This window comes from Diadema antillarum, unplaced genomic scaffold, assembly GCF_040938485.1.
Source record: "Diadema antillarum isolate AM-2024a unplaced genomic scaffold, OU_Dant_1.0 seq00000720_RagTag, whole genome shotgun sequence".
In the NCBI taxonomy this organism is placed as follows: domain Eukaryota; kingdom Metazoa; phylum Echinodermata; class Echinoidea; order Diadematoida; family Diadematidae; genus Diadema; species Diadema antillarum.
In genome coordinates, this window is record NW_027271624.1 from 2,185,391 (window position 1) to 2,204,546 (window position 19,156).

The window sequence follows — 19,156 nt, forward strand, 5'->3', positions numbered from 1 at the left end:
CTCTTGGAAAAGTATCATGACAAAATACGTAACAGCTTTATGGTTAAACTTCTTCAATCCAGTATACATTAACAAATGTACAATTCTATGATTGTTTAATTTTGCCTGTTTTGTTTCTTCCCAACTGGTATCTGATCTCCCATTCATAATAGCATCAGTCATTTCTTTGCTCTGTACTTCCCATGATATCATGTCTCGTTACTACCGCACATTGTCCCTCTGCATTTATTACGATGAATATTTAAATGCACAGTGTTCGGTATTGACAATCAAACTATTTAAACGCTTTGATTGACAGACCAATTGGGCGAAATGTTGCATCCGCGTCGTGTCTTACCCATACGTGCTGCTGGCGTTCAAATTGGCCGAACGTTGCACGCCAAATCCAAGCGGACAATTATTGATTTCCCCGGTGACCTTAATTTAGAGTTATGATAGCCCCGAGTGGGAATATTGATTGGGACCCAGGGACAGGGCAATTGAGGGAGATGTGTCAATTCTGGCTCTCTTCAGAGGCGTGAATGGCTGTTTAAAGTCGTCGCCATGCCGCAATACCTGATATTTGAAAATCCATTCAAATGTTATGGCTGTCCATTCGCAGTGTTGTTCGTAAAGAGCAGTTTCCCATTTCAGGTATTTTAAACTGTGTTGTGACTTGTATTGTGAGATACATTGTAGATTATCAGTGAAGTCAGTAATAACATGACTTGTGAAAAGATTTTATAAAGGCAAATACCAGCCAATCTTTTAAAATGACTGTCTTTCTTCATGATTCAAAGTGGGTTTTCATCACATTTAAGGGTGTGTTATAGAGGCAATAAACACTAGAGATTGTAATTTGTCACCACTGACAAATTAAGGTGATCCGATTTTTTTTAATCAATGATTCGAGTCCTGATAGTGCAAAGTCTCAGCTACAACATATTAAAATCTGAGAGAAATTCACCGAAGCATAAGTAAGATAGTGCTCGATAAAGAGAGTCATGTCAATTTTCACATCTAAAAAATTCCCTCCCATAGAGATAATACGTCATAGCGAAGATAGAAAAAGAAGTACATGTGACCTTTGACCCCACTTTGCACAGACAAGATGGCATCTGAGCAAAAAGTGGTTATTTTATGAAATGATCCCTGTAACATGGTCTTTACGTGTGCAAAATATGGGAAAGATAAGACATGTATTCACCAAGATACAGGATGAAACATCTATGACCTTTGACCCTAATATACATACCCAAGATGGCGTCTGATCAAGTAGTTGTTATTTTATGAAATAATGTTTGTGACATGAACTAAACATGTGCAAAATATTGTGGTGATAGGGTATGTTTTTCTTGAGTTATTGCACATAAAGTTGTAAAAAGAAAGAAATATTACAATACATCGAAGATAAGCTTTAATTTCAACCAAGTTTTTTCACGTGATCCCGACAACGTATGAAAAAACGAAGGGCACATATACGATAGCCCTACGTCTCTGCTACAACATATCAAAATCTTAGAGAAATTCACCGAAGCATAAGTGAGCTAGTGCTCGATAAAGATAGTCATGTCAATTTTCATTTCCATAAAAATTGAACTCCCATAGAGATTACACGTAAACTGGTCAAATTGACAAGGTTACCTTCAATCCATTTTTTCGAGGTGATGTCGTCATCTAATCAAAATTGTGTAATTACATTCATGAAAGAACATTTCATAAGCTACAACATATTGAAATTTAGGTGAAAATTGGCAAAGGATAAGTGAGATACGCTCGAGTAAACTTGAAATTTGATGACGTCATTTTGAAAATTTACTTTTTTTACTTTATTAAGAAATTTGATATTTTTTGATCAGTTTGTCAGCATAGCCAGCCCATGAAATGACATGTACAACTCATCATCTTTCAGAATATGTCAAGAAAATGGGGGGTCACCGTCAATCCTGACGAGTAAAATCCGATTTAAAATTGGCGGTTTTTTGGCATAGTTGCACTGTGTATCCCCATTGACGCACGCGCGGAATTTTGAATTTGACGGGCCCGTATGACGTCATATTGAATCGGATCGACTTGAAACTTGGTAGAAATATTCCTTGACATTTTGGACATCCGATCCGTGTGAAAAATTGAAAATTTCTATTTCATATTAGCTGTGCGTGCGAATATGTGCGCGCGCGTACGCGTCCGTCCAATTTTTTCAATTTTTCAAGAAATGCTCCAAATGGTCTGAAACGTGTGCAAAAAAAATTTGAGCTCGATTTGAGCATACAAATATTTCAACGCGCGCGTACGCGCGCGTTTTGAAATAAAAATGAATTTTGAGAATATGAGTAGAATTCGCTTGACTTGAAATATATGTGACGTAAATTTCATTGAAATATTCCATTCCATTAATGAGATATGCATGAAAATGTGTTTTCATATAATGACGTCATAGTGACGTCACGGTCGACTTATCACTATGATTTTACTTGCGCTGTCGTCTTTGTGACATGATACATATATGGTATAAGTTTGACATTGAGATGCAATGCACTTTCTGAGCTAACCTCTGCACAACTTTTGAGGAGAAATAAAGAAAGAAACAAAGAAAGAAGAAAGATTCAGTACAGATACAGAAGGTGATCCGAGAGGATACTCGGATCACCTAATAATGCTGAATTTTATATCAATCCCTATTAAGGAGAAAATTGTTGGATGCTGAAGGGCAGTTTCATAATTTGCCATGAGAGCCTGTACTGTACCTCCACTATATATCCCAGTCACTGGCCCCATTGTCACATTTTGTATGGAATGATATTTTTAGAGTATGTGTCTTCATGTTTTACTATTTGTTATTAAATATCTTTGAATCAATGCTTCTGTTTCCTAAATCATGGACATTGATTTTCTTTGTTCTATTTGTTGGTTTTACTGCAGTGGTGTACATGTAATAATGAGCAAAACTTTGACAGTCTGCTTTAGAGAATATGTATTCACAGATAACTGTTTTAATGCTGTGATTTTTTTGAAAATAGATCAATAAGTAGGTTACATAGGAGTGCAAGTGACATGGGTAGCTTTCTAGTAGATCTGTACAGTACATGTATATTGTTGTTGTTGTTGTTGTTGTTTTTGTCCTGCCAGAAAAGTTTTACCGCAATGGAACCGCAAAAGCCGTGCTCCTGAGTACATGTGGATTTTTGCCATAACAGTGCAGTAACATCTCGCTCGGCTTCACATAGAATCCTCTCGGCCTCCGCTGTGGCTGACGTTTAGTCTCGGTCTGAAAGCAGAGAGCTCTGCATGGATCACCGAGCACTTAGAGAGATGCGCACAGATTGTCCGACTTTGTTGCAAAAAAAAAGGGGGGGGGGGAGGGAGGTGTAAGCAGCATTTTGTTTGTATACACATGACAGAACAACACTTTTTGCATTTTAGCAGGATTCGGAGAAGACGGCCTACGTTCACGTGAGGAATCGAAACCGGAACATTAGTGTGAAATCAGTCCCCCATCAAGGTTTGATCAATGCTTTCTTGGGAAGTCACACAAAAGCAGGACAGTAGTGGGATTTTATTCCATTATGACGTAGCAGTGATGATTAATTAAGAGAAGCCACAGCTCAAAGAACTTCCACAACATGACATGTCCAACAATGATCAGAACAAAATCCTCACCATCTAATGGTTGTACATGATTGATGACAGGAAGTGCTAATGGAGTAGCCCAACTTGTGGCAGAATAGATCATTCAGATTACTGCGTCCTTTCAAGCCTGTCTTAATAGAATTAAAAGGGGAAGTAGAAGTGCACCTGTATTTAAACCACATCTGAATTAATGATGAGGGATGACTTTGAATAATTCAATTCAAAGAGGAGATTTTAATGGGAAAATGGAAATTGGTGCGATAGTAGTTGCTTTTGTGTGGTATTTACTCATGTACTTATGAATATCTTGGGTACCAGTGTGTTGTCAAGTGTTATGGTAGCAATAAGCTGTTGTGTTGACTGCAATCATTGCAATTTTACCATGTCGCGGTAATGTTGTAAAGTACTGTATGAAACATGGCCCAGGTCAATCTGATCAGTACTGTAAAATTTATACAGAAATTTGGAAGAAATGAAAGAAAGCTTATTGGTTTGCAAATGTCTGGAAATGGAGCAGTAACCAGCATATTCATGATATGTACAACAATATTCAAAACTTTTTATATTGAGTGTCTTTTCTGACAGAGTGCTCATGGAAACTAGAAAACTCGCCAGGGGCCTTGCCTGACCTGGCAAATATGGAAATATATAGATACATGAATTTGTGAATACATACAGTGTAGCATACATTGTACAGTGACTTGGGCATCTGTGTCACATGACCACCCAAGTCATATGACTGGAATGACTCCCATGAGTGTTCCTCTTTCCTTCAAATTGCTCTCTGAATTGGCTTTTCTATTATATTTTTACGACAAACAGCAAAAACAAATGAGAGTTCATGACTTCTTCCCTTTGAGACAAATCAAATTGCAATTTTTCAAAATATTATCTACAATTACTGTACTTGCAAACAGGGAAAGGAAAATTGAGAAAACCCATTTTTTAAGCCATGGACTGTTCTTAGCAAGATTTTCCCCTGGCTGTCATAACTTCAAAGGCATACAGCAGGGAGATTTTGACTAACTGACTCTAATTCATTGCTCCAGTGCGGCTGATAATTGGTTGCACTCTTTTCAATGGAAGATGGTCGGATCACCCTCTGCCAAAGCTGGCCCTTGGGTTTTCTCTTTCCTGTTTATTGTAGCTATTTTGCCTTGCAGAGCTCACACATGTGTCTGTGTAAGTTTTGACTGTCTTAAAAGGAATCACTAGCAACTGATCTCGCAGTGTGATGGTATGACATTGAAAGCTTTGCATTGTCGCTCAGCCTGAATGTAGATCATGATAGCTGTGGTGCCTGCATATTGGAATGAACGCTGGCGTGCAAGCATAGAGTGGTGCATAATTAATTGACGGGTCATGACATAAAAGTTTGTGATACTGCTGTTGAATGGGATGTATTTTAAAGTCATCAGTTGGGAAGAAGGTTTATTTCATTTCAGTATCTACAATGAATACCGTGTACCTCTTACCATGTGAAATGGGGGGGGGGGGGGGAATGCTTAGGAAACGTGATTACAAACAACTTTTTTTATTATCAGTATGAAAGCACTCATACTGTAGGTTCTCATTCTTCTCCCTCACGCTAATCCCATGATCAAGTGTCGACATTAGCAAAGCGAGAGCTAGCAAACATACACTGTGGTGATGCATTTGCAGCGTGTCAATGTCACAATGCATTCTTTCACTGCACACAGAATATGAATTACGATAAGGGACTGCAGCTTCTCCCTCCTATTTCAGTATGGTGTGGCCAAATGAAGCAACAAGACCAGCCACTGCCACCTCGCTCTACTGTAAATCAATCCCAATCTCAGATTTTTGCATTAGATTGTAAATGCCAGTGAGTCAAGTTTTCATGATATGCGTTGAGCGCATGTGATACAACAATGTATATCTGGTCAAGACTGGCTGAGATGGTATTAATTTCACGTGCAGGAAAGCTGAAACACAAGTGAAACAAGCAAACAAAGAAACAAACAAACAAGCAAAAAACAGACAAATAAACAGACAAACAAAATGATGAAGACACTGACTGACTTGCTTTGTGTGCCAAACATTACCAGCTACTTTTTACATTTTCGGTCCTGATATCGGCATCAATAGCATTTTCTTTTATAGGGCATGCATGGCATGATTCTTTAGGGAGCAAAGATGGACTCAAAATGGAGCAGAACTTGATCGTAGAACATTCAACCCGTTGAAGACTAGTCTCGAGTATACTCGGGCTGGTGTTTTTTTGGAAATGTGTGTTATAGCAAAATCAGCTCGTCCTCAATGGGGTAATAAACTATGCACAGCTAGACGTGATTTTAAACGAAACCAAAGATATAGACTTGATTACCTGCGCATGAAATATGCTGAAACAAATCTACAAATAAATTCTTTTCCATTCTTAAAGGTCCAGTTTACCTTTGGGAGCAGTGATTTCACAAATGTTCAAGATATCACATTTGATTCATATGTGTAGGTCTGTTGTGTCATAAAACATCCTACCATATAACATTTTTGCAATAAAGCCTAAAATATAAGGAGATATCAGTGTTTTTCTCAATAAACCGTAACTGTATACGCTTTAGTCTGGAAACATTTTTATTATAACAATTGTTTATATTTAGTGTATTTAACAACACTTGACATCGATTATACGGATTCAAATTTTTACAGTGGTTGTTTCTATCCCTAACTCACATTTTAGAACAATTTAAAGCACTAATGCTAGGTTTTTGTTTCATCTGCAAATGGTAAATTATACCTTTAAAGGGTTCCTTGAAGGGTTTGAAAGTCACTTAATAAATGTGGATATATATATGGCTTATTATCACCTCTTTTTCCATAAGTAGAATATTCAAAAGATATCTTTAGCACCATTACATGATAAGAATGGAAAGAGAGAAAGAGATATGCCTACTGAATGAAAAAGAGAGGGAGAGAGAGGAAGGGAGAGAGAAAGCAAATACAGACATTATTATGACTGATGGTTACAATCATGAAAATTGTTTTATCCACTCTGCTTCACATTCAGAGGGACTTAAATTGCAATACAACTAATTAGACAGGGATGATTCCGTGTACGCAATCAATGGGGTCACGGGGATTATTCAACTGGACCTGTTGCTATTTGTATCTCTTCATGTGTTCCCATGGCAGGGAGAGGGATTATGATAACATTAATCTAATCCATCTTAAGCTTTGTAGTATGCTCTGGATTTGAATTGGCGGCACTCTGAGTTTTTTTCTCTCCTTTAGCGAGAGTCAATTACTGCTTATGTTTCCAACCTTCAGATGAGGTATTGATGGTTGTATGTGCAAATTGCAAAGGAAATATGAGAGATATTCTTGTTCTCACCAAATTCAGACACTTTTCTCTTGAAATGGATTGTAGCTAGACATTCCATGACTAATACATTTTGTGTTTGTGACAGGGTTTTTTGCTCTTGAAGAAAACAAAGAATACAGGTGTAATAGGTTGCACTGTGTGGCTATAGTTCTTGTTTTTGTTTTTTCTTTTTTTGGTGTGTATGTATGTGTGTGTGTGTGTGTGCATTTGTGTATGACTGATTTAGATGAAAAGCTGTGATGGTTTGTAGTACAGGAAATGATGTATAGTTAAAAGCAAAAACACAAAAAATACCCAGACACGATGAAATATGTTTTAAAATTTTGCCATGTTTTTATTTTTGTGGATTTTTTACGAGTTACATATCTGATACTTGTGGAATCAATATCTTGTGAAAGTATTGCTACCAATAATGCCATGCCCTGTGTAATATCTTTGCCAAGGTTGGAAATCGCAGAATTTTTGTCCTGTTAAGAAGTTCATTTTGCACTCCTATGCTATGATTCTCTATCCCAAATTTAACCACTCACAAAAATGTCTTTCACAAGTCCCAATTCACAAATCACATGGCAGATACAGTATTACTTCTACCCTTTAGAGTATTGTAACTACAAAGTCTATCATAATACAATTTACTGAAATATGTACAACATAAAAGGAATGATAACTAATCATTAGGGATGGGATTGAAATCTTTGGTACAGCATGTTTGCCTTGCCATATAGTTTTATTAAAGTTAACTCACATTTGCAAAAATATACAGTATGTTTATTATATGATTTCCGTTGTAACCTCTCAACTCAACTGTCAATATTTTTCCAGAATATTCATTAGCTATAGTCAAGATGATAGCCTGCAAAAGGCAGGGAAATTTGATCATCCCTGCATGCTGTAGCTCATGGGCAGGTGGTAGCTTCCAGTGTGGCATTTAATTCCACTTTTGCATAATCTCTAGTAAGCCCAATTCTTGCTGTGCACCCTACATTTTTATTCAATTCTGAGAATGTTGCAATGTGCATCGTATGTGCAACCCCAGTCAATTTCCTGAAATGGCTTCTAAACAGATTTTAGGTTTAAAAAAAAAAAAAATCTGTGTATAAGTATTATTACTTTCTTCTGTTTTTTTTTTTTTTTGGGGGGGGGGGTGGACCGTGGAAAAGTCATTGTTTACTTCCCGAATCATACAGGAAATATGGTCATAAAGTTTTATTTGTTTAAAGCCATGTGTAGTAGTGGCAGACCAACAAAATGAATATTACATGCCCTTTCTTTTCTTTGCTATAAATTGGCTGGTTCATTTATCAAGTATTATCCATTTTTAAAATTAGTATTTATGCACATTTGTGTGTACAATTGTAGGTCTCCTATGTATGAATGTATGCAACATGTGCAGTTATGGGTGTGTTTGCATTATTGTAGATGGATGGAAGGATTAATTAGCAATTAACTGATTCATATTTCTTCATGTAATGGAGAATATTATTAGACATCCATGTATGCATTGTGTCTTGATAGGAGTTAGACTTTATACTCAGTGTGGAAAAAAAAAAGACACTGTAGAAGTTTGCTGGAGGGGCAAACTGCAAACATGGTGATTCATAAAGGAATCATACAGTTTTACCCTACACTGATACATATACTTCACAGAGATTTATGACAACATTTTTTGTGCATATCATGTATGCAGTTTATTCACAGTTGACTAAAAGGAAATAGCAAACCGATAGGGCATTCAGATCATCCAGTAGTAAATAAACCATCTTTACAAGTTGTGTTGATAGAAAAGTTTTCAGGACTAGACTAATAACCAGCTTCTCTTTATGTTGTATGACAGAATAATCACAGATTCAGGCCTTTAGAAAATCTGTCAAATTCTATTTTTTCTTTCTTAAACCAATACTAACTGACAGCAATATCCTCTCAAAGTACAAATATGTACAGTGTGGGTTCTTTTTTATGATGCCACCTACGTACAAGAACTTTACCATTCAACCATTTTTCCCTGCCCTGCATTGCAGACTTTGAGCGTGTTTCTACTGAGCGACGAAAATTTGAGGTGATGCCAGCCGATGTGTGGTGATACCGGCCGATGCCGGCCGATACCGGCCGATGCGTGGTGACACCTCAAATTTTTCCTCAGTAGAAACAGATCGGGTAGTGGCCGATGTTGGATGATGCGAGGTGCTCCGTCGTCCACCTATTGAGGTGGTCGATGCGTGGTGACGCGAAGGACGATTCTCAGTAGAAACACACCGGGTAGCGAAATTCGTGGTGTATCGGACGTCTAGAATTTTTCCCCGCGCTTTTCAATTGGTTCATCGCACACACTCCTTCGACACATGTGTACACACAGCGACCGTGTTCGCATCATGCTTTGTTTGTACCAACTCGCTCGTGTACGTGTTATAGGCCCTATACGTTACGTTACGTGTGAATTGTGGCATTCATTGTCTATTGTTCGCATGATTAACAGCCTAACTTATTGCATTTATACTAAGCCCTCATCACTTACTTTGATTTTACACCGTGTTACTTAGTACAAATGTATTTCAATTTGTATTGTCAGGCAGTGCACGCGTGACCCAATCTGTGACTTAAAAATACCTGACTTCCGGAATCGCCGCATTTGCACGTCACCTTTGCATCACCTTGTATTTTATCGCTCAGTAGAAACAGCTCGAGTGGTCGTAAAATACGAGGTGCTGCGTTGGACAAAATTCGTGGCGATGCCAGGGATGTGAGGTGCTCTCAGTAGAAACACGCTCATTGTTCATGGTGTTCATAGCATTGTCTGTTTTATCAATCTCTGTCTTGTTGAATATGAAATGTCTTGTGGTGAAGAAAACGTGATCAAAAATGCAGAAGTGCCATGCAGCATTGATATTTAATGAGTGATAAATTGGATCATGGCTGCACGTGACCAAATGATAGTAAACTCCATTTGTATTTCTTTTTTCATTTTCCCTTGGAACACCAACTTATTAGACCATTTCTTTTAATTAAGTGTCATTTAAAGTGGCCGTAAACTTTCATTTTCTTTTGTATTCTCAGTTTTCAATGTCATGCCCTCTCATGCATGTCTATGAGTTAATTTATCAGTGTAACAGAACATGCTGTAAAGGTTTTATTTTTATCTGTATATTTGAAATAAATGAATCTTAAGTTTGAGACCAAGAGCATGTCTCTGCCTTGTTGTGCATTGAATCAGGCAGGTGCCATCTTGCAGGTCTGCATGTACATCTGTTACATTGAGTGTTATGTACAAAAGTAGGTGCTTCCACAATATGTGTAGGGTACATTCCATATGTACTATTGACTGATCATGGTGGTGACTAGATGAGTGCCTTGGCTTACCTCAGCACCTCAACTGTTACCCCTTTCATCATGTTATGCAATATTACTGATCAGTCCCCCTGTGTGCTCTCAGATTAATTAGACACAGTGCTCAGCATGGTCCTAAACAGGTGGATTTGTGAACAGGGGAAACTCTTGAGTCACGATTTTAGGAGATTTCGATCGTTAGAGATGGTCCTGCTTTCCTACAGTCCTTGTTCATTCTCGATATACATTGTACGATTGTATAAGACGAAGTTGTTCGGTTGTATTTAATATATTTTATTTATGCTAGTTTTGATCAGTGTGCTCTGAAGTAAGTTATGGAAATGCAGCATTCTTCTATGAAGAAATACATCTATAGGTATTTCTGTGATCGTTTTAAAAACCAAAGTTTGTGAATAGTTTCTTGCACATCCAGAGCATCAAAAAAGTTGACAGCTTATTTAAACTTTCTTTTAAGAAATAGAGTGCAGTTGGTACAGCATTCCTTCTTGAGCTGTTTCACTAATGTGAACGTGCAATCTTTTCTTGCTTTGAACGTTGGAAATGGAAAAAATATGCATGTGTACCACAAACTATTTCTTTAATTCAAGCAAATAAGCCCACCAGGCTGTAGATCATACACCTTGCTTTCACACATACCTAGAGTGCTTAATTTGAAACACGATTGTAATGACATATCACTGGAATCAAGTTTGAAATTAAGCATTCATGCCGTGTGAATGCAAACTGGAATCATGGAGGGTGATTTGAATCGTAATTCCCAATTGTGTTTGAAATGACAGTCCAGAGGTGTTTCCGAATCGTGTTTCACCAGAATTATGGAGCGAAATGGCTGTGTGAAAGTAATTCAATTCGTGATTGCAATTGTGTTTACAATTCAGCATTACAATTACGTTTCTCGATTGGTGTGAAAACGGCCACAGACCCTTGAAAGCTCCATGTGTTGTGTGATGACTGATGATGTATTGTGGTTGTTGCTGACACCCTCCATGAGAGATAGGCAGAGGACCCCCCCCCCCCCCTCATTAAAAAAAGAAAGAAAGAAAGAGAGATGGCTTTTATAATGCTAGTTAAAAACCAGTTGTTGGAAAATGGCAATGAGTCATGGCTGTTGGACTCATTGAGTGACCTTGTTATGACCTTTGTTCCTAATGGCCCGTCCTCAGTTCAATCATACTTTGGGAGGATTATCAAAATATTTTGGAATCATGCCTAGGTAGACTCTACAATAAAACGTAAAGAGAGATTTAGGGAGAAAGAAAAAGAGAGGGAGAGATGGGGAAAGAAGAAGGGAGAGGGTGGAGAAGGGGGTTGGGTTGTGGGCTACAAGTGGATCTACAACAGTCCAGCAGCAGTGGTTGCCAATCTCCGTTGCCATGGCAACGGGACTCTGGGGAGAAACCACAATGCCGCAATCTCTGAGGCCAAAGTTTGCCAAGTGCCAGCTTTGGCAGGATTTGGGCAAGAATTCCTTTGTGGAGAGGACAGAGCTACTAGCGATTGTAGTTCCTTCCACCTCCCAAAGTTCCCAGAATACAATGAGTTCACTGTTTTCTCTAAAGGTTAGATTTTTGTAGCACCCCTGCAAATGAAATGGACCTTTAGTTGCACCATAGTATTTGAAATATTTATCAGAAAAAAAACCCAACAACAAACAAATAAGAAATATTAAGGTTTGTGGAACCTGTGTGCTGTGGTTAATATTCCAAGAAGGTGTATTTCTTCGTGACATCATATATAGTAATATGCATACTTCAGAGGACAGATATGTTTGCTTTCGAATTCAGACAGATTATAATTTATTTCAGCACAGATTCACAAAACACATCCCATTTATTTTAAGTGTTATCAGTAGTTTTCTGGGAAAAAATATTGATTTGAATTAAAAAAAAACCAAACTAAAGAACAAAAATCAAAAGTCATACTAAATCTTTGGAATTTCAGGATTTTAGTAAATGGTGGCATAAATGTATGTTGGGTAGGCCTACCGGTCATGAAACACTTGAGGTTTGTTTGTTTTTAGGACTTCAGCAGCACATATAAAAATACCCGTGAAAATATAAAAGTTTACCTTGTAGGCTTTAATACGGCTATATACAGACTCTCTAGGGCTCTATCAACATTAAAGTATCAGTGCGTACAGTTATCAGTGCCCACACCTGTAAGTTTGCATCGGCTTGGTACTGTACTTCAACTTTCCACTTGACATAGTAAATAGTGCCTAATGCTTTGCTCGAAGTATAAAATTCTGTTTGGTTCTTTTGTTTGTGCTGTCTGTGCCGAAAACGTATTACTTCCTTATGTTTAGATTTTCTTTTGTTTGTGACTGTTTAGATATTTGCTTCTTTTTCTGAGAGTTGTTCGTCATCTTCTGGCATTGCATACTGTTCTTTTGTCTTGGGAAGGATTTCACGCCAGAGGAATTGCAAAGATTCATTGACCCATGCAGCAGTAAATAAACTGCATTGCTGAAGGAGAGGAAGTGGTGGTTTTGATTACTATAGCTTTTTTTTTTTTTGCATTTTTATTATCCTCATCATTTTGTGGTCCGTTTTTGTTGTCTTTGTTGGCTGAAATAACCGTTGTGACATATTGCAGGATATGGGGGATGAGCAACCTCTTTTCCACATTGAAATAAGGTTCTGATACTGTTAGAGGCATTTCCCTTGTGTGGTTTTGGCTGATTTGAGAAAAGGGATGCATCAATCTTAAATGGTATTAAAGACTATTATGTACATCCAGTTACATACATGCATATGCTTAGACACACACATCCGTATCGATGTGAAAATTCAAGCATGTAGGCCTACAATTTATGATACACACATAACATTTTTATGAATGTGCATGGGTACATATACATGCATCTAACTGTACGTGTAATTTTTGTATCTTCATGCATTTAATTATTTGATAGAATAAAAGTAAATCCAAGAGATGAAGTCATGGAACATGAGAAAAGTAATCGTGTTATGCTCTCCCAAAGCAATTTCAGGGCAACCTGAATACACAAAGGAAGCAAGAACACACACACAGGGTATAACCTACTCCATTCCTCATTATGAGATATGGACTGGTTGATGTAGTACACTTGTTCATGGCATTCCGAGGCCAGTTTCCGTCTTCTCTTTCAAGAAGGAAGCGGGGAAAACTTTAAATGCGAAGGGTTATTGGTGTTAATCAACTAAAGACTGTAAAGTTTTCTTGTCCTGCACATAGGAAGTTCTCGCAGCTCAAAACTGTTTGCCACATTTGACTCGAGAGTCTGGTAAGTTCCCTGTGTTGGATACGGACACCAAAATTGCATTTGCAGATCCCTGTGGTTCATGGAAAGATGAAGAATTTGGTAGGAGATTGAATGTGGCCTGCTGCCGCAGAATATATTGCATCTGGGCTTTTCCATCAGGGAACACAAAAACAAGATCAGAATTGGATTGAAAATCAATCATGTATTTAACACTGTGTCATATATTAATGCATCCTAGAAACATGTATGCTATGTAAACTAATTCAAAGGTGGAATTCTTATTAATTGATTTTACAGACATATACACAGCTGTCTAAAATCTAACATTATGACAGGAGGTAGTCGTGAGTCCAGTAAGTGTACACTGTACATTGTTTGACCAGTTGAGCTGGATTTTTTTCTTACATGTGGAATAACCATAGTTTCATTCAGAATTAAACATTTCTTGGTAAACTGATGTAATGATTCATAAAGGCTATTGATGTAAAGCAATGTTGTATAGATGCCCTGAGAAAACATGCATCAAAATTGTCCCTGTAAGCCGACGTGATCTGTAGAACATTATAAAATGGAGCATCGCCACATTAACTCATACATTTATGCATATATACATAAATAACTTACCCCTTTTCAAAGTAAATGTGCCTATGTATATCATGTAAACTGTGAATGAACAATGAGCGATTTTTGATTCACATGTGCCATGATTTTGTGTGCCATGAAGTTTCAGAAACTACTCCATTATCACTGACTGATTATAAACAAATATGACAAATTTGCATTCATACAGTGTAATTTCACAATGCATCCATTATTTACCATTGTCAGAGGATGCATAAAATTTCGTTTTAGGAAAAAGGTCAGAGGCAGCATTACTTTTTCAGGGCTTAATTCATAATACGTGACTTGAGTTTCCTCACACTTAGTTTGTGAACTAACATAAAATTGAAACATGACCTTCAATGTGGCAACTTTCGCCATTCATTGTAGGAGTACTGTCAGAGCAAGAAATATTCACGGCATGAAATTTTCATGAATTGGAGCAGGCAGCCTTTTTGCAGCATGAAATTTTTGTGAATTGCCACTGGCATGCAACGCATCATAAATCTGACCAGACAAGAATATTTGTGTGCATTTTAATTTCACAAATCTTGGCTTTTGCAAAATTTGCGTAATTAAAATGCACATGAACATTTCTGGTTTATGTTTGGAGACATTTCTTCCTCCTCCCCCCCCCCCAAAAAAAAAAGAAGATACCAAACATCTGGCCCTTTTAGACTCGAGTTGTTTCTTCTTTCACAGATTATGATTAATATTAAAGTTGCCCAGTCTTGGAGGAAGGTTAATTGCGCCCTGAACTTTTTTTAGGGGGAATACGGGGCGACTGGCAGGCAAGTATGACATGTAAATTGAAATTACAGGCTGGTCCTGACAGTGTCACAGCTCATCAAGCGAGGGCTGCTAAAAAGGAATGCAGTAGCTCCATCCCTCTGCTGCCTTGTTTTTGCATTTTGTTTTGTTTTTAATCCCATAAAATATCGCTGGGGAACATGTACAGCTAAGGTGCATTGGTATCGTTGAGGTTAATGTAGCAGCAATGCATGCATGGCCTCCGCTGTGCGTCAGGTACAATCTGACACTGTATTTTAGGTGAAAGCAATAAACCTCTCATTGGAAGGGTGTCTCCAGCAATGACATTAATTTTTTTTTCCCACGCCCTGGAAAAAAAAAAAGGGGGGGGGGGGTAATTGGGATTCTAAACTTACTATAGTGTATATGTGTCTTATGTGTAGGTATACATTTTATGAATTGATGATATTTGACATAGGCCCACCTGCAATTTCTCAAACCAGTCTGGAATATGTAAACCCCATTGGGAGATACATGGGCCTATACATGTACACAAAGCAATATGTGAATTTGTTTTGCTCTATAAGAGGTTTTTTGCTTTTGTTTTTTGCAATTGTTCTTTTTTACCCTGTAGTGCTCAGTCACCAAAGACAAAGTTTAATTTCACTGACTGTTAACTCCTCGAGGTACATTGTAGTACATGTAGGCCTATTCATTTCTAGACTATAGTGATTATCAAGTATAAAGCATACCAACTAAACTGCTTTATTTATTTATGTATTTTTTGATGATATGACATCATGTGAATGTGTAAACACTTCCACATCATGAAGACGTTCAAGTACATTGTGTGCATGTGTTGCACTGTAGGTGTATTTGTTTGTGTGCATGTACACTGTATCAGTGTATGTATGTGTCCATGTATGTGTGTTTACATGTGATGGATGTGACATACGAGCGACAATTCACAGTCAGTGAAATTGCGCCATCTTGCTTTCAATAGTGTGTGCTGTTACCAAGGATACGACACAGTGCACATGTGCCAGTGAAAGTGGTACTGTACATACATCATCGTTTCTGCTTTCAGTGTCTTCTGGTGAATATGTCGTAAAAGCAGACTACGAAATTTTACGAGATTTTATTGTAATGCAAGTGCTGTCCTTTTCCTCTTCATACTGTTCCAGACTTGATACGGTACAACACTTGCTGTTGAAAGCTCTCTACTGCAGTGAGCAAAAGCACTTAGCTCAGTGCTCCATTGGTACGTGTATGCATCCCCCCCCCAAAAAAAAAAAAGAGAGAAAAAAAATCAAACCTTTGATTGATTACCACGTGTCCATTCATGAATTTTTGTATTATACACATAAGCAAAGTGTCTAATGTACGTCTGCATGTGTTATCGACTTTGACCCGTGTGAGTTATAATACACTCCGCAGTCCAAAGTGTTAATAATTAGCGACGGCCTTCCTACCCAAGCTCAGTATTGACGGGTGCCAATTCAAAGCATGTGGCCACGCATACAGAAAGCTTGAGCAAAGTTGCGGATGGCCGCATCAGAGAGGGAAATTTGATACCTGAAAGAAAGCGTGTGATGGAGGCACTCACTCTCTCTCTCTCTCTTTCAAAATCAAGGGCAGCCATGTACAAGCTTGTACCTGTGCACATAAAAGGCATATGTACACCACATACAGTGTTGCTGTCTTTATGACATTGGTGATGCAAAATTTGTGGACATACAAAAGACTTGCTAAGAAATGTCTGGCAAGACAAAGGAGATAAACGGCATTTGCACGTATGCAAAGCCTGCATGTATGAATTAGGCCTATAGTGTCTGAAAACTGCTCTTAATAGACACAAAATGGTGGCCCAGATATTGTCTTGTGGCAAAGTGTGTGATAATATTGTCAAAAGCGTATGTACATCATGCTTGTATGCTTGACAGGGAGCCAATAGTGGATGCCTCTGGACAATTCATAAGGCTCAGGTAAGTTGATATTTGATGTAAATTAGCCTGGTTGATGAGGGAAATACGCGTGACTAAAATTACAAGTTTTATGAGGTTGTGAATTGAAGCGTTTTCTTCTTGGTGCATATTACGCATGTACAGCTATTATCACTGTGTATTAGCTTTATAGCCGCTATGAACACTGCTGTGGTGGTGATGCTTCATAAATAAATTGGTTGATATTCTAGTCTTATAAAGCTATTTGCATCACAAAACAGTTCTTATCAAATGTACATTATAGAAAGTATAGATCAACCAAGATAGCTATCACAAATTTGATGTGCTCACTTTCACAGATTCTTATGACCACACAAAACAATTTCTTTGGTATACTTTTTTTTAGATACAATTGATATGCATTGATAATGGGTTGTTGTTGTTTTTTTAACCAGTTTGGATGAAATGTTGCCTTGGTGTATTGTTCGTATTGGACACACCTCTCTAAACTGTCCTTCAGCAGAAGAAGGTAATTGGAGTTTGATGGAACATCTTAGATACAATGCTAGCGCTAGTTTTTATTAGAATCATTGAGACATACTGAACAGGTATGGTAATTTTCCTTGAGGTCACCGTATACAGCTGTTCCACCATTGCCCAATTTCAACTTCCAAGCGCATCCGTCACTTGCAAACCCACAGGGTGTTCATTCATAGACTGTGTAAAGGAGAAAGTGAAGATGCATACCAGGTGATGTGCTGATGTTCATGGACTTCCATAGTGCACTGGGATAGCAATTAGTTCATCAGGTACATCAGGCCTGGTTAATCAAAGCGCGGGGCAAATCTGCTGTGAAGGGGGCTGCCGTGTTGCTGCATCTGGCGCAGCTCTCCTCAGGCGTCGTTGCTGATTATCGAGTGTGCCACTCCCGCTCGCTTTTAATCCGGGCTACGTTCAATGACTTAACCAGAAGTTGCTTCCATGCCTATGCATGGCTGTACGCTCATCTTCTTTTGAGGATCCTATCTCACATGACTTTGATGGTGGGTCTTTCCTACACTTAAGGGTTTTTTTTTCCTCTCTCTGCCAGCACCCATGGTAGAGGGGGTCACCAGAGATGAAGTGTGCATGTATCTAAAATTTCATTAGTGGAAAAATGAGCAAAGAAAATGGGATTCTATTGGGATCTAAAAAATATAATATCTAAAAATTTGTTGAAGCAGAATCACGAACCTAAATGCCTTTGAGACATTTTCGGGCAACATATTCGCAACCGTGTATTTAAACACGTTTAGAAACGGTGATTTGAAACGCCATTCAAAGATCGCCTTTCTGAGAGTAGATAAGCGCAATGCTGTTTTGAAATGCATATCTCCAAGCTTCCAAGGTCACCTTCCATGGTGTATACGACCCGCGGGTTACAACACGGGCCTCAGTTGACCTCTGCTTCTTGGGTCGAACTGCACATAGCAGCTGTGCAGTGACTGCACTCAAATCTAGTGATTCCATGATGGGTATAGATAAACGCTGCACCCTGAGAATCACGTTTCAATCCACATTCGCAAACACCATTCCAAATGCATCTTGAAATGTGACTCTCTCTCTCAAGTTATATAAACGCAGCCAAAGAGGCGCATGGTATTTGAGATAGCCAGGAACACTTCTAGTTTTACTAGGAGTATCCATTTAAAAATTCAGGCATTGCTGTGAAACTTAATAAAAAGTATAATGCAAGTGATAAACCTTTAAACATTCTTCACATTTTGTTGCAATATCACAAGAATGTTCATTGAAAAATGTGTGCAGTTGGTGAGGGGAGCTGCTAATAGACAGAGGGACATATTTCGTATGTTTTGTTTTGTTTTTATTTGTTACGAACTTGTACAATTTCTCTCAAACTGCTTGCCACTGCAGGTGCTCTTTAAACTGAAGTACACTGCTCCTCTCTACCTTGTGGTTTTTTGTCTAGCCTCCTTGGCACATAGAACATGATGCCATTGGTCTTGAAAAAAAGAAAAACTGATCAAAACTGAAAGCTTTTCCTGAAAAGTATGTTGACTCTCTTCTACTTTTATAGGGGGAGGTCCAAAGAGCATTTACCCTCTAATGAGTTTTCATTTCAGCTTGCCATTTGTGTTCTTGCTTGATCACTTGGTCCCGTTTCCCTATTGATATCGAACTGAACACAACATTCTTTTTCTTTCTTTTTTCTGTAATTCCCCCTGTAGAAGGAAGTAGATCTGGATGACTTGTGTCTGATTTAGTGGGCTTATTACTTTTTTGTTTTGTTTAATAGGCCTAGCTAGCAGATCATTTCATTATGAT

At 38.1% G+C, this 19,156-nt stretch overlaps 1 protein-coding gene across 1 annotated transcript in view; it reads left to right on the forward strand.

Annotated features, from left to right (window-relative positions):
* The window catches only part of LOC139738061 (protein sidekick-2-like), a 153,305-nt gene that overhangs the window by 36,388 nt on the left and 97,761 nt on the right, over window positions 1-19,156 (forward strand). The window lies entirely within an intron of this gene.